At 45.2% G+C, this 16,823-nt stretch overlaps 1 protein-coding gene across 1 annotated transcript in view; it reads left to right on the forward strand.

Moving 5' to 3' along the window:
• pde9aa (phosphodiesterase 9aa) overlaps positions 1 to 16,823 on the forward strand; it is a 214,045-nt gene that overhangs the window by 113,526 nt on the left and 83,696 nt on the right. The window lies entirely within an intron of this gene.

Genomic DNA, 16,823 nt, shown 5'->3' on the forward strand with positions numbered 1-16,823 from the left:
CCTTTCCCTGCCTCAATGGAACATAACTATGCAAAGCTCCAGGTAAATTTTCCCTGAACATTTGCCACATTTCTGCCGTGCATTTCCCTGAGAACATATGTTCCCAATTTATGTTCCCAATTTCCTGCATAATAGCATCATATTTCCAACTACCCCAACTAAATGTTTTCCCAAATTGTTCACCCATCTGCTTCCTGAATTCTACACTCTGGATATAACCACCTGCTCAAAAGTCGTACCTATCAATTGTTCTGCCTCCCGAATACTCCTAAATTCATCAAACTCCAGCTCTAACACCTGAATGTGGTCCTTCATGAGCTGGAGTTGACCATAAGACAAAGGAGCAGAAGTTGGCCATTTGGCCCATCGAGTCTGCTCCGCCATTTTATCATGAGCTGATCCATTCTCCCATTTAGACCCACTCTCCCACCTTCTCACCATAACCTTTGATGCCCTGGCCACTCAGATACCTATCAATCTCTGCCTTAAATACACCCAATGACTTGGCCTCCACTGCCACCCATGGCAACAAATTCCATAGATTCACCACCCTCTGGCTAAAAAAATTTCTTCGCATCTCTGTTCTGAATGGGCGCCCTTCAATCCTTAAGTCATGCCCTCTCGTACTAGACTCCCCCATCATGGGAAACAATTTTGCCACATCCACTCTGTCCATGCCTTTCAACATTCGAAATGTTTCCATGAAGTCCCCCCTCATTCTTCTAAACTCCAAGGAATACAGTCCAAGAGCGGAGAAACGTTCCTCATATGTTAACCCTCTCATTCCCGGAATCACCCTAGTGAATGGAAGGAAGTTGGCTGCACTTTCCGCATGTGCAGTCTTCAGGGAGACCATCAAGTTCCATGAATTCCCACATCCTACCAGAGGAGCATTCCACTGTCATATCTGCCATCCTGCCTCCACTGTACCATGGGCTACCAAGACCAAATCTTCTAACCTGTTTCTTTGGCTTCAGACTCTTCTCGTCAAAGCCCCTTGAGTTAAAGCCTGACACTCCCGCTCTCACTGCTGGACTAGTCCCAACAATGGCCACCCCGCTTGACTCTTCTGTACTTTTACTTGCTTTGAAGTGCTCTGTTGCCACTGCTGACTGGACCTCCGGAATGTTGGAATGCCTGCGAAGCTCTCCTTTTATCCAAGCTTCACTGATTTGCGAGTAACCTCCTCGCAGTGCTCTGTTCCTGCCACTGATTGTGCTGCTAGTTCAGGCCCTGACCAATCAGGAATCTATCAACCTCTGCCTTAAACATACATACAGATTTGGCCTTGCCGTCATCTCTATTCTAAAGGGATGCCCCTCTGTTCTAAGACTGTATGCTCTGGTCTTAGACTCTCCCATCATAGGAAACACAAAATACTCTGCAGATGCTGGGGTCAAAGCAACACTCACAGCACGCTGGAGGAACTCAGCAGGTCAGGCAGCATCCGTGGAAACGTCGACTCATCGTTTCCACGGATGCTGCCTGACCTGCTGAGTCCCACCATAGGAAACAGCCTCTCCACATACACTCTATCAAGGGCTTTCACTATTTGATAGGTTTCAATGAGGTCACCCCTCATTCTTCTGAATTCCAGTAAATACAGGCCCAGAACTATCAAATGCTCTTCATCGGCAGTTGAACGGGGCACGACTGCGTAAGTGTGTGAAAGTCAGACCGTGAGCAGTGGGAGAGTTAAAAAATGAGCAGATTGAGAAGGGTCGGTCATTTCTTCAGCGGTTGAACGGGGCACGACTACACAAACGCGTGAAAGTCAGACCGTGAGGCAGCGGGAGAGTTAAAAAGTGAGCAGGTTAACAGAGCGGGTGAAGTTGTAGCGGGCGACGGAGCAGAGGGAGATAGAGTAGGAAGGCTTTGGCTCGAGAGGCTTCAGCGAGCAGAGGCTGAGGACGAGCTTCACTCCTAGTGAGGTAAGGCCGGGTAAATTCCTTTAATTAATTTAATTACCTTAAGAGTAGGTAACGGAGGTAGCAGTTAGGGCAGTTGAGTGCTCCGTATGCAGTATGTGGGAAGTCAGAGCGAGCACAATTGTCCCTGATGACTACACCTGTAAAAGGTGCATCCAGCTGCAGCTCCTGACAAACCGAGTTAGTGAACTGGAGCTGGATGAACTTCGGATCATTCGGGAAGCAGAGGCAGAAATAAACAGGAGTTACAGAGAGGTAGTCACCCCTAAGAGTCAGGAGACAGGTAGCTGGGTGACTGTCAGGAGAGGGAAGGGGAATAGACAGAATGAGCAGAGCACCCCTGTGGCCGTCCCCACCAATAACAAGTATATCATTTTGGATACTGTTGATGAGGACGACCTAACAGGGACAAGTTGCAGTGGTTGCGTCTCTGGCACCGAGACTGGACCCTCAGCTCAGAAGGGAAGGAGGGAAAAGAGGAGAGCAGTAGTGATAGGGGATTCGATAGTTAGGGGGACAGATAAAAGGTTCTGTGGAAGAGATCGAGAATCCCAGATGGTCTGTTGCCTCCCTGGTGCCAAGGTCCGCGATATCTCGGATCGAGTTCTCAGTATTCTTAAGAGGGAGGGTGAGCAGCCGGATATCTTCGTCCATGTAGGGACCAATGACGTGAGTAGGAAGAGTGAGGAGGTCATGAAAGGTGAGTCGGAGTTAGGCGCCAAGTTAAAGGACAGGACCTCCAGGATAGCAATCTCAGGATTACTACCAGTGCCACGTGCAGGTGAGTTTAGAAATAATAAGATTGCGCAGATCAACACATAGCTGAAGACATGATGCAGGAGGGAGAGCTTCAGATTTATAGATAATTGGGCAGTTTTCCAGGGAAGGTGGGACCTGTTCCGGCGGGACGGTTTACATCTGAACTGGAGGGGCACAAATATTCTTGCAGGTAGGTTTGCTAGAGAGGCCCCGGTGGATTTAAACTAGATACAAGGGGGGAGGGAAACCAGAGTGTAGGAACAGATGTAGGGGAGAAGGAAGAAAAAGGAGATAGTAAAGTTGTTTGCACCGTTAGTGATAAACAGAGAATAAGAGGTGGAGAGTTTCTTAAATGCATCTATTTTAATGCTAGAAGCATTGTAAGAAAGGTGGATGAGCTTAGAGCATGGATTGATACCTGGAAGTATGATGTTGCAGCTATTACTGAAACATGGTTGCAGGAGGGGTGTGATTGGCAACTAAATATTCTGAGATTTCGTTGCTTCAGGTGTGATAGAATTGGAGGGACAAGAGGAGGAGGTGTTGCATTGCTCATCAGAGAAAATATTACAGTGGTGCTTGGCAGGGTAGATTAGAGGGCTTGTCTAGGGAGGCTAATTGGGTGCAATTGAGGAATGGGAAAGGTGTAGTAACACTTGTAGGAGTGTATTATAGACCACCAAATGGGGAGCGAGAATTGGAGGAGCAAATTTGTAAGGAGATAGCAGATATTTGTTGTAAGCACAAGGTTGTGATTGTGGGAGATTTTAATTTTCCACACATAGACTGGGAAGCCCATTCTGTAAAAGGGCTGGATGGTTTGGAGTTTGTAAAATGTGTGCAGGATAGTTTTTTGCAGCAATACATAGAGGTACCGACTACAGAACAAGACACCAAGGAACTTGAAGCCTGCTACATGCTCCACTACAACTCCGTTGATATAGATGGGGTTGTGAGTGTGGCTCCTCGCATTCCTGAAGTCCACAATGATCTCCTTGGTCTTCTGGGTGTTAAGGGGCAGGTTGTTGTCAGCACACCACGCGGCCAGGTGCTGGACCTCGTCCCTGTAGGCTATCTCGTCATCCCTTCTGATCAGGCCAACCACCGTGGCGTCATCTGTGAACTTAGTTATGGAGTTAGAACCATGTAAAGGAGTGCAGTCATAGGTGAAAAGGGAGTACAGAAGAGGGCTCAGCACACAACCTTGAGGCACACAATGTTCAGGGTGAGAGTGGAGAAGGAGAGGTTGTCTAACTTAACTGATTGGGGTTTGTTAGTCAGAAAGTCCAAGGTCCAATTGCGGAGGGATGAGCTGATACCAAGCTGGCGAAGTTTGGCGATCAGCTTGGAGGGGATCACAGTATTGAATGCCGAACTAAAGTCAATGAACAGCATTCTGACATAAGAGTTGGGGCTGTCCAGGTGGGTCAGGGCAGAGTGAAGTGCTGTGGAGATGGCGTCCTCTGTTGAATTGTTGGTGCGATAGGCAAATTGATGGGGGTCTAGGGTAGTGGGCAGACAGGATTTCGGATGTGATAGAACCAGCCTTTCAAAGCACTTTGCAATGATGGGGGTGAGTGTAACTGGGTGCAAGTCATTCAGGCCTGTGGCAGTGGAATGCTTTGGCACTGGCACGATGGTGGCGATCCTGAAGCTTGTGGGGAAAACTGCCTGGGCCAGGGACAAATTAAAAATGTCCATGAAGTTTGCTGATGACACAAAGGTTGGGGGTGTTGTGGATAGTGTGGAGGGTTGTCAGAGGTTACAGCGGGATGTCGATAGGATGCAAAACTAGGCTGGGAAGTGACAGATAGAGTTCAACACAGATAAGTGTGAAGTGTGAAAGAAAGAGAAGCAGAAAAAAAGGGTGTAAAGATAGTAAGATAGTGGCCATTACAGAGACTTGGCTGGCACCAGGGCAGGAATGGATTCTCAATATTCCTGGATTTCAGTGCTTTAAAAGGGATAGAGAGATGGAAAAAGGGGAGGAAGAGTGGCATTACTGGTCAGGGATACTATTACAGCTACAGAAAGGGTGGGTAAAGTAGCAGAATCCTCTTTTGAGTCAGTATGGGTGGAAGTCAGGAACAGGAAGGGAGCAGTTACTCTACTGGGAGTATTCTACAGGCCCCCTGGTAGCAGCAGAGATACCGAAGAGCAGATTGTGAAGCAAGTTCTTGGAAAGGTGCAAAAATGACAGGGTTGTTATCATGGGTGATTTTAACTTCCCTAATACTGATTGGCACCTGATTAGTTCCAAGGGTTTAGACGGGGCAGAGTTTGTTAAATGTGTCTAGGATGGATTCCTGTCACAGTATGTGGACAGGCCGACCAGGGGGAATGCCATACTAGATCTAGTATTAGGTAACGAACCGGGTCAGGTCACAGATGTCTCAGTGGGTGAGCATCTGGGGGACAGTGACCATGGAAAAGGATAGAATCAGAGAGGACAGGAATATTTTTAATTGGGGAAGAGCAAATTATGAGGCTATGAGGCTAGAACTTGCAGGTGTGAATTAGGATGATGTTTTTGCAGGGAAATGTACGATGGACATGTGGTTGATGTTTAGGGATTTCTTGCACGATGTTACGGATAAATTTGTCCTGGTGAGGAAGACAAAGAATGGTAGGATGAAGGGTGAAGTGAGGTAGAAAATCTAGTCAGGTGGAAGAAGGCAGCATACATGAGGTTTAGGAAGCAAGGATCAGATGGGTCTATTGAGGAATATAGGGTAGCAAGAAAGGAGCTTAAGAAGGAGCTGAGGAGAGGAAGAAGGGGGCATGAGAAGCCCTTGGCAAGTAGGGTAAAGGAAAACCCCAAGCCATTCTTCCATTATGTGAAGAACAAAAGGATGATGTTACGTACCCCGTAACTGGGTTGCCAAACCGGCAGAAATGGATCACTCAGTTGGAGTCTGGATTACTAGAACTAAGAAAGTTTTATTAAAGAAACAAGCAACACAGTAATCGAAAGGATAATAAATGCAACAGTTCAGCAATGATAACCACACATGTGCACAGAATTAAGATAACAGCATCAATCAAGCTCTATCGTTCTCTAGGGGTAAATGACCAAATTTAAAAGTGACTCAAAGTTCAGTCCAGTTTAGTAGTGCAGTTCGCAGTAATCGTTGCCATGGATGGACAACGTGGGGGAAGAGAGACAGAGGGAACAGGAACAACTGATCATTCAGCACAGCTTCACTCACAGACCGGCGAGTTGGCTCACAAGCAACTTTTGGGCGGGTCCTTGGTGATGTCACCTGAGGTCACCGACTGTGACCCCTCCTCCAGATGCGGTCGATCCTCTGCAGTGAACCCGGCACCCAGGCAAGGGCGGACACACACCGGGTTCCCGCTGATCGTACCTTTCCACCCTGGTCCTTGTCTGGTACTTCTCACCCACTCGTGAGAGGCGCACCGCTTCCAGGGTCTCGTTACCTCGGGTGGCGTGTGTCTGTCTTAGCGAACCTGTCCCTTTTTATCCCCCTGCTGGGGTATCGCCTGTCCATCACTTCAAACAGTTCAGGGTTCAAAGGGGGAGCCGCTCCAGACAGCTCTCTCTCTCCCACGTCTCTTCATTACACATCTCCAGACGCTGCTCCATTGTTCCTTATCTCTCCTTCCTCTGAGGGCAGGTGGCAGACCAACTGCTGATGCCACTGATGCTAGCCCAGGCCAGCAAACATCTTAATTTTATGTGTATTCTTGTCACAATGACAGGAGTGAAGATAGGACTGATTAGAGATAAAGGTGGGAAGATGTGCCTGGAGGCTGTGGAAGTGAGCGAGGTCCTCAATGAATACTTCTCTTCGGTATTCACCAATGAGAGGGAACTTGATGACGGTGAGGACAATATGAGTGAGGTTGATGTTCTGGAGCATGCTGATATTAAGGGAGAGGAGGTGTTGGAGTTGTTAAAATACATTAGGACAGAAAAGTCTCTGGGGACTGAAGGAATATTCCCCAGGCTGCTCCACGAGGCAAGGGAAGAGAATGCTGAGCCTCTGGCTAGGATCTTTATGTCCTTGTTGTCCACAGCAATGGTACCGGAGAACTGGAGGGAGGCAAATGTTGTCCCATTGTTCAAAAAAGGTAGTAGGGATAGTCCAGGTAATTATAGACCAGTGAGCCTTACGTCTGTGGTGGGAAAGCTGTTGGAAAAGATTCTTAGAGATAGGATCTATGGGCATTTAGAGAATCATGGTCTGATCAGGGACAGTCAGCATGGCTTTGTGAAGGGCAGATCGAATCTAACAAGCCTGATAGAGTTCTTTGAGGTGGTGACCAGGGATATAGATGAGGGTAGTGCAGTGGATGTGATCTACATGGATTTTAGTAAGGCATTAGACAAGGTTCCACACGGTAGGCTTATTCAGAAAGTCAGAAGGCATGGGATCCAGGGAGGTTTGGCCAGGTGTATTCAGAATTGGCATGCCTGCAGAAAGCAGAGAGTCGTGGTGGAGGGAGTACATTCAGATTGGAGAGTTGTGTCCCACAAGGATCGGTTCTGGGACCTCTACTTTTCGTGATTTTTTTTATTAACGACCTGGATGTGGGGTTAGAAGGGTGGGTTGGCAAGTTTGCAGACAACACAAAGGTCGGTGGTGTTGTGGATATTGTAGAGGATTGTTGAAGATTGCAGAGAGACATTGATAGGATGCAGAAGTGGGCTGAGAAGTGGCAGATGGAGTTCAACCCAGAGAAGTATGAAGTGGTACACTTTGGAAGGACAAACTCCAAGGCAGAGTACAAAGTAAATGGCAGGATACTTGGTAGTGTGGAGGAGCAGAGGGATCTGGGGGTACATGCCCACAGATCACGGAAAGTTGCCTCACAGGTAGATAGGGTAGTTAAGAAAGCTTATGGGGTGTTAGCCTTCATAAGTCGAGGGATAGAGTTTAAGAGTTGCAAGGCAATGATGCAGCTCTATAAAACTCTAGTTAGGCCACACTTGGAGTACTGTGTCCAGTTCTGGTCACCTCATTATAAGAAGGATGTGGAAGCATTGGAAAGGGTACAGAGGAAATTTACCAGAATGCTGCCTGGTTTAGAGAGTATGCATTATGATCAGAGATTAAGGGAGCTAGGGCTTTACTCTTTAGAGAGAAGGAGGATGAGAGGAGACATGATAGAGGTATACAAGATATTAAGAGGAATAGAGAGAGTGGACAGCTAGCACCTCTTCTCCAGGGCACCACTGCTCAGTACCAGAGGACATGGCTTTAAAGTAAGGGGTGGGAAGTTCAAGGGGGATATTAGAGGAAGGTTTTTTACTCAGAGAGTGGTTAGTGCTTGGAATGCACTGCCTGAGTCAGTGGTGGAGGCAGATACACTAGTGAAATTTAAGAGATTACTAGACAGGTATATAGAGGAATTTGAGGTGTGGGTTTATATGGGAGGCAGGGTTTAAGGGTCGGCACAACATTGTGGGCCGAAGGGCCTGTACTGTGCTGTACTATTCTATGCTCTATGTTCAATGTTGAGAAGGGGCAGTGTCGGATCTCCTGTTAGGGAATGAGATAGGTCAGGTGACGGAGGTATGTGTTGGGTACCACTTCGGGTCCAGTGATCACAATGCCATTAGTTTGAGTATAATTATGAAGAAGGATAGGTCTGGACCCAGGGTTGAGATTTTTGATTGGAGAAAGGATAACTTTAAGGAGATGCGAAAGGATTTAGAAGGAGTGGATTGGGTCAATTTGTTCTATGGGAAGGATGTAATAGAGAAATGGAGGTCATTTAAAGGTGAAATTTTGAGGGTACAGAATCATTATGCTCCTGTTAGGTTGAAAGGAAAGGTTAAAAGTTTGAGAGAGCCATGGTTTTCAAGGGATATTGGAAACTTGGTTTGGAAAAAGAGAAATATCTACAATAAATATCGGCAGCATGGAGTAAATGAGGTGCTTGAGGAATATAAAGAATGTAAAAAGAATCTTAAGAAAAAAATTAGAAAAGCTAAAAGAAGATACGAGTTTGCTTTGGCAAGTAAGTTGAAAATATTTCCAAAGGTTTTCTACAGTTATATTAATAGTAAAAGGATAGTGTGGGATAAAATTGGTCCCTTAGAGAATCAGAGTGGGCAGCTATGTGTGGAACCAAAAAACACGGGGGAGATTTTGAACAATTTCTTTCTTTGGTATTCACTAAGGAGAAGGATATTGAATTGTGTAAGATAAGGGAAACAGGTAGGGAAGTTATGGAAAGTATGATGATTAAAAAAGAGGAAGTATTGGTGCTTTTAAGGAATATAAAAGTGGATAAGTCTCCAGGTCCTGACAGGATATTCCCTGGGACCTTGTGGGAAGTTAGTATGGAAATAGCAGGGGCACTGACAGAAATATTTCAACTGTCATTAGAAATGAGGATGATGCCAGAGGATTGGCGTATTGCTCATGTGGTTCCATTGTTTAAAAAGGGGTCTAAGAGTAAACCTAGCAATTATCGGCCTGTAAGTTTGACGTCAGTGGTGGGTAAATTAATGGAAAGCATTCTTAGCAGTGGTATATATAATTATCTAGACAGACAGGGTCTGATTAGGAACAGTCAACATGGATTTGTGCATGGAAGGTCATGTTTGACAAATCTTATTGAATTTTTTGAAGAGGTTACCAGGAAAGTTGACGAGGGTAAAGCAGCGGATGTTGTCTTTATGGACTTCAGTAAGGCCTGTGACAAGGTTCCACATGGAAGGTTAATTCGGAGGGTTCAATCGTTAGGTATGAATTTTGAAGTAAAAGTAAAGTAAAGGCATCTGTTAGTCTTGCAAGACCATGGATCTGCACCTGGAAAGTCTTCACTCTCCAGTGCGCAGGCCTGGGAAAGGTTGTATGGAAGACCAGCAGTTGCCCATGCTGCAAGTCTCCCCTCTCCACAACACCAATGTTGTCCAAGGGAAGGGCATTAGGACCCATACAGCTTGGCACCAGTGTCATCGCAGAGCAATGTGTGATTAAGTGCCTTGCTCAAGGACACAACACGTTGCCTCAGCTGGGGCTCAAACTCACGACCTTCAGGTCACTAGTCCAATGCCTTAACCACTTGGCCACATGCCCACACAAATTTTGAAGTAGTAAAATGGATTCAGCAGTGGCTGGATGGGAGACGCCAGAGAGTAGTGGTGGATAACTGTTTGTCAGGTTGGAGGCTGGTGACTAGTGGTGTGCCTCAGGGATCTGTACTGGGTCCAATGTTGTTTGTCATATACATTAATGATCTGGATGATGGGGTGGTAAATTGGATTAGTAAGTATGCAGATGATCCTAAGATAGGTGGTGTTGTGGATAATGAAGTAGGTTTTCAAATCCTGCAGAGAGATTTTGGCCAGTTAGAAAAATGGGCTGAAAGATGGAAAATGGAGTTTAATGCTGATAAGTGTGAGGTGCTAAATTTTGGCAGGTCTAATCAAAATAGGACATACATGGTAAATGGTAGGGCATTGAAGAATGCAGTAGAACAGAAGGATCTAGGAATAATGGTGCATAGTTCCCTGAAGGTGGAATCTCATGTGGATAGGGTGGTGAAAAAAGCTTTTGGTATGCTGGCCTTTATAAGTCAGAGCATTGAGTTTAGGAGTTGGAATGTAATGTTAAAATTGTACAAGGCATTGGTAAGGCCAAATTTGGAGTATTGTGTACAGTTCTGGTCATCGAATTATAGGAAAGATGTCAACAAAATAGAGAGAGTACAGAGGAGATTTACGAGAATGTTACCTGGGTTTCAGCACCTAGGTTACAGAGAAAGGTTGAACAAGTTCTTCTTCACAGAGAGTGGTGAATCTGTGGAATTCTCTGCCACAGGAAACAGTTGAGGCCAGTTCATTGGCTATATTTAAGAGGGAGTTAGATATGGCCATGGTGGCTAAAGGGATCGGGGGTATGGAGGTAAGGCATACATTACATACATTACATCCTTGCTTTTATATTCTAGACCTCTTGAAATAAATGCATTTGCCTTCCTCACCACAGACTCAACCTGGAAATTAACCTTTAAGGAATCCTACATAATGACTCCTAAGTCCCTTTGCACCTCTGTTTTTTTTTTGTATTTTCCCAACTCAGGGTTCTGAGTTGGATGATCAGCCATGATCGTACTGAATGGCGGTGCAGGTTCGAAGGGCCGGATGGCCTACTGCTGCACCTATTTTCTATGTTTCTATATATTTCTATGTTTCTATGTTGGATCTTTATTCTTTGGAGCGTAGAAGGTTGAGGGGGGACTTGATAGAGGTATTTAAAATTATGAGGGGGATAGATAAGAGTTGACGTGGATAGGCTTTTTCCATTGAGAGTAGGGGAGATTCAAACAAGAGGACATGAGTTGAGAGTTAGGGGGCAAAAGTTTAGGGGTAACATGAGGGAGAACTTCTTTACTCAGAGAGTGGTAGCTGTGTGGAACGAGCTTCCAGTAGAAGTGGTAGAGGCAGGCTCGATATTGCCATTTAAAGTAAAATTGGACAGGAAAGGAATGGAGGGTTATGGGCTGAGTGCAGGTTGGTGGGACTAGGTGAGAATAAGCATTCAGCATGGACTAGAAGGGCCGAGATGGCCTGCTTCCGTGCTGTAATTGTTATATGGTTATATATATGACAAGCTGTCATATGACAAACCTGGAATCATTTTCGTGAACCGCCTTTGAGCCCTCTCCAGTTTCAGCACATCTTTTCTAAGATAAGGGGCCTAAAACTACTTGCAATATTTCAAGTGAGGTTCCACCAGAGCTTTATAAAGTCTCAACATTACATCCTTGCTTTTATATTCTAGACCTCTTGAAATAAATGCATTTGCCTTCCTCACCACAGACTCAACCTGGAAATTAACCTTTAAGGAATCCTACATAATGACTCCTAAGTCCCTTTGCACCTCTGTTTTTTTTTTGTATTTTCTCTCCATTTAGAAAATAGTCAACCCTTTCATTTCTTCTACCAAAGTGCATGACCATACACTTCCTGACACTGTATTCCATCTGCCACTACTTTACCCATTCTAATCCAAGTCCTTCTGTAGCCTCTCTGCTTCCTCAAAACTACCTGCCCCTCTACATATCTTTGTATCGTCTGCAAACTTTGTAACAAAGCCATCAATTCAATACACCAAATCATTAACATATAATGTGAAGAAAACGGTCCCAGCAGAGACCCCTGTGGAACACCACTCGTCACCGGCAGCCAACCAGAAAAGACTCCCGCTATTCCAATTCTTTACCTTCTGCCGGTAGCCACTACTTTATCCATGCCTGAATCTTCCCTGTAATACCATGGGCTCGTAGCTTGTTAAGCAGCCTCATGTGTGGCACCTTGTTAAAGGCCTTCTGAAAATCCAAGTACACAACATCAACCAATTCTCCTTCGTCTATCCTGCTTGTTATTTCTTCAAAGAATTCCAACAGATTTTTTCGGGCAAGATTTTCCCTTGAGGAAACTATGCTAACTATGGCCCATTTTGCATGTGGCTCCAAGTGTCCTGAAACCACGTCCGTAACAATCGACTCCAACATCTTCCCAACAACTAAGGTCAGATTTACTGGCCTATAATTTCCTTTCTTCTGCCTGCCTCCCTTTTTGAAGAGTGTACACTTTCCTTTCTTCTGCCTCTCTCCCTTTTTGAAGAGTGGAATGAGATTTGCAATTTTCCATTCTTTCAGAACCAGTCCAGTATTGAGTAATACTTGAAAGATCATTACCAATGCCTCCACAATGTCTTCAGCCACTTCTTTCAGAACCCTTGGGTGTACACCATCTGGTCCAGGTGACATCTACCATCAGACATTTCAGTTTCGCGAGAATCTTCTTCCTAAGAATGGTAACTTCACACACTTCATGACCCCTGACACATGAAACTTCCACCATACTGCTAGGGTGTTCCACAGTGAAGAATGATGAAAAATACTTATTCAGTTCATCCACCATTTCCTTAGCCCCCCATTACTACCTCTCCAGCTTCATTTTCCAGTGGCCTGAATATCCACTCTCGCCTCTCTCTTGCACTTCATATATCTGAAGAAACTTTTGGTGTCCTCTTTAATATTATTTGCTAGCTTACTTTTGTGTTCCGTCTTTTCCTTTACTTTATTAGTTGCTTCCTGTTGGTGTTTGCAACCTTCCCAATACCCTAACTTCCTACTAATTTTTGCTCTATTATAGAACATAGAACATAGAATAGTACAGCACAGTACAGGCCCTTTGGCCCACATTGTTGTGCCGACCCTAAAACCCTGCCTCCCATATAAGCCCCCACCTTAAATTCCTCCATATACCTGTCTAGTAGTATCTTAAACTTTACTAGCGTATCTGCCTCCACCACTGACTCAGGCAGTATATTCCACGCACCAACCACTCTTTGAGTAAAAATCCTTCCTCTAATATCCCCCTTGAACTTCCCACCCCTTACCTTAAAGCCATGTCCCCTTGTATTATTGAGCAGTGGTGCCCTGGGGAAGAGGCACGAGCTATTCACTCTATCTGTTCCTCTTAATATCTTGTATACCTCTATCATGTCTCCTCTCATCCTCCTTCTCTCCAAAGAGTAAAAGCCCTAGCTCCCTTAATTTCTGACATAATCCATACTCTCTAAACCAGGCAGCATCCTGGTAAATTTCCTCTGTACCCTTTCCAATGCTTCCAAATCCTTTCTATAGTGAGGCGACCAGAACTGGACACTGTACTCCAAGTGTGGCCTCACCAGAGTTTTTTACAGTTGTGTCATTATGTCACAACTCTTAAGCTCTGTCCCTCAACTTATGAAAGCTAACACCCCATAAGTTTTCTTAACTACCCTATCTACCTGTGAGGCAACTTTCCGTGATCTATGGACATGTACCCCCAGATCCCTCTGCTCCTCCACACTACCAAGTATCCTGCCATTTACTTTGTACCCTGCCTTGGAGTTTGTCCTTCCAAAATGTACCACCTCACACTTCTCCGGGTTGAACTCCATCTGCCACTTCTCAGCCCACTTCTGCAACCTATCAATGTCTCTCTGCAATCTTTGACAATCCTCTACACTATCTACGACACCACCAACCTTTGTGTCATCTGCAAACTTGCCAACCCACCCTTCTAACCCCACATCCAGATGGTTAATAAAAATCATGAAATGTAGAGGTCCCAGAACCGATTTTTGTGGGATACCACTAGTCACAACCCTCCAATCCGAATGTACTCCCTCCACCACGACTCTCTGATTTCTGCAGGCAAGCCAATTCTGAAACCACCTGGCCAACCTTCCCTAGATCCCATGCCTTCTGACTTTCTGAATAAGCCTACTGTGTGGAACCTTGCCAAGTGCCTTACTAGAATCCATATAGATCACATTCACTGCACTACCCTCATCTATATGCCTGGTCACCTCCTCAAAGAACTCTATCAGGCTTGTTAGACACGATCTGCCCTTCACAAAGCCATGCTGACTTTCCCTGACCAGACCATGATTCTTTAAATGCCCATAGATCCTATCTCTAAGAATCTTTTCCAACAGCTTTCCCACCACAGAGATAAGGCTCACTGGTCTATAATTACCCGGACTATCCCTACTACCTTTTTTGAACAAGGGGACAACATTCGCCTCCCTCCAATCCTCCGGTACCATACCCATGGACAACAAGGACATAAAGATCTTAGCCAGAGGCTCAGCATTCTCTTCCCTCGCCTCGTGGAGCAGCCTGGGGAATATTCCATCAGGCCCCAGGGACTTATCCGTCCTAAGGTATTTTAACAACTCTAACACCTCCTCTCCCTTAATATCAACATGCTCCAGAAAATCAACCTCACTCATATTGTCCTCACCATCATTAAGTTCCCTCTCATTGGTGAATACCGAAGAGAAGTATTCATTGAGGGCCTCGCTCACTTCCACAGCCTCCAGGCACATCTTCCCACCTTTATCTCTAATCGGTCCTACCTTCACTCCTGTCACCCTTTTTTTCTTCACATAATTGAAGAATGCCTTGGGGTTTTCCATTACCCTACTCACCAAGGCCTTCTCATGCCCCCTTCTTGCTCTCCTCAGCCCCTTCTTAAGCTCCTTTCTTGTTACCCTATATTCCTCAATAGACCCATCTGATCCCTGCTTCCTAAACCTCATGTATGCTGCCTTCTTCCACCTGACTAGACTTTCCACCTCACTTGTCACCCATGGCTCCTTCACCCTACCATTCTTTATCTTTCCCACCAGGACAAATTTATCCCTAACATCCTGCAAGAGATCTCTAAACATCGACCACATGTCCATAGTACATTTCCCTGCAAAAACATCATCCCAATTCACACCCGCAAGTTCTAGCCTTTTAGCCTCATAATTTGCCCTTCCCGAATTAAAAATTTTCCTGTTCTCTCTGATTCTATCCTTTTCCATGATAATGCTGACAGCTAGGGAGTAGTGGTCACTGTCCCCCAGATGCTCACCCACCAACAGATCTGTGACCTGACTCGGTTCATTACCTAGTACTAGATCTAGTATGGCATTCCCCCTGGTCAGCCTGTCCACATACTGTGACAGGAATTCGTCCTGGATACACTTAACAAATTCTGCCCCGTCCAAACCCTTGGAACTAATCAGGTGCCAATCAATATTAGGGAAGTTAAAGTCACCCATAAGACCATAAGACCATAAGACAAAGGAGCAGAAGTAGGTCATTCGGCCCATCGAGTCTGCTCCGCCATTTTATCATGAGCTGATCCATTTTATCCTATTTAGTCCCACTGCCCCGCCTTCTCACCATAACCTTTGATGCCCTGGCTACTCAGATACCTATCAATCTCTGCCTTAAAGACACCCAATGACTTGGCCTCCACTGCTGCCCGTGGCAACAAATTCCATAGATTCACCACCCTCTGACTAAAAAAATTTTTTCGCATCTGACTTTAGCTTCTCCTCAAAAATCATAAGTTCAATCATATTAGGATCACTTATCCCAAAGGATTGTTTTTCCTTAAGCTCCCTAATTCCTGTTCATTGCACAGCACCTAATCCGGTATCGATGATCCCCTGGTGGGCTCAACCACAAGTTGATCTGAAAAGCCATCTTATAGGCATTTCTGAAATGCCCCCTCTTGGAATCCAGAACCAACCTGATTTTCCCAATCTACCTGCATATTGAAATCCCCATGACTATTGTAACGTTGCCCACTTGGCATGCATTTTCGAACTCCCCTTGTAATTTGTAGACCACATCCTTACTACTGTTTGGGGGTCTGTGTATAACTCCCATCAGGGTCTTTTTACCCGTGCAGTTCCTTAGCTCAATCCACAATGATTCAACATCTTATGTCACCTCTTTCTAATGATTTGACTTCATTTTTTTACCAACAGAGCAACGCCGCCCTCTCTACCTTCCTGCCTGTCCTTTCAATACAATGTGTACCCTTGGACATTTAGCTCCCAGCTATAATCTTCCTTCAGCCATGATTCAGTGATGCCTACAACATCAAACATGCTGATCTGTAACTGTGCTATAAGTTCATCTACCTTATTCTGAGCATTTAGATGTAACACCTTCAGTTCTGTATTCACCCTTTTTGATTTTGTCCACTTTTAAAGTTGCAACTCATCCTGTTGACTGCAATTTTGCCCTATCAACAGCCTCTCCTTGCTAGGAGTCTCATTACACATTACCTCTGTTTGTAAACCAACTATCTCATCTTCAGCAATATCACTCCATTTCCCATCTCCCTGCCAAATTCGTTTAAACCCACCTGAACAACTGTAGCCAACGTGCCCACAAGGATATTACCCCAAACGAAAGAAAATCTGCAGGTGCTGGAAATCTGAGCAACACACGCAAAATACTGGAGGAACTCAGCAGGCCAGGCAGCATCTATGGAAAATGCACAGTTAACTTTTCAGGCTGAAACCATTCAGCAGGATCTTGGACCTGCTTGAGTTCAAGTCCCATCTGTACAAGTCATACCTTCCACAGAGGAGACCCCAATCATCCATAAATCTGAATCCCCACACCCTGCACCAGTTCTTCAGCTATGCATTCACTTGCCAAATCATCCTATTCTTACCCTAACTGGCATGTGGCATAGGCAGCGATTCAGAATTACTACCTTGGATGCCCTTTTTTTCAGCCTTCTACCTAGCTTCCTAAAATCTCTCTCCAGGACCTCGTCTACTTACGTCATTGGTGCCAATATGC

The sequence above is a fragment of the Mobula hypostoma genome, chromosome 6 (genome assembly GCF_963921235.1).
Source record: "Mobula hypostoma chromosome 6, sMobHyp1.1, whole genome shotgun sequence".
Classification (NCBI taxonomy): Eukaryota; Metazoa; Chordata; class Chondrichthyes; order Myliobatiformes; family Myliobatidae; genus Mobula; species Mobula hypostoma.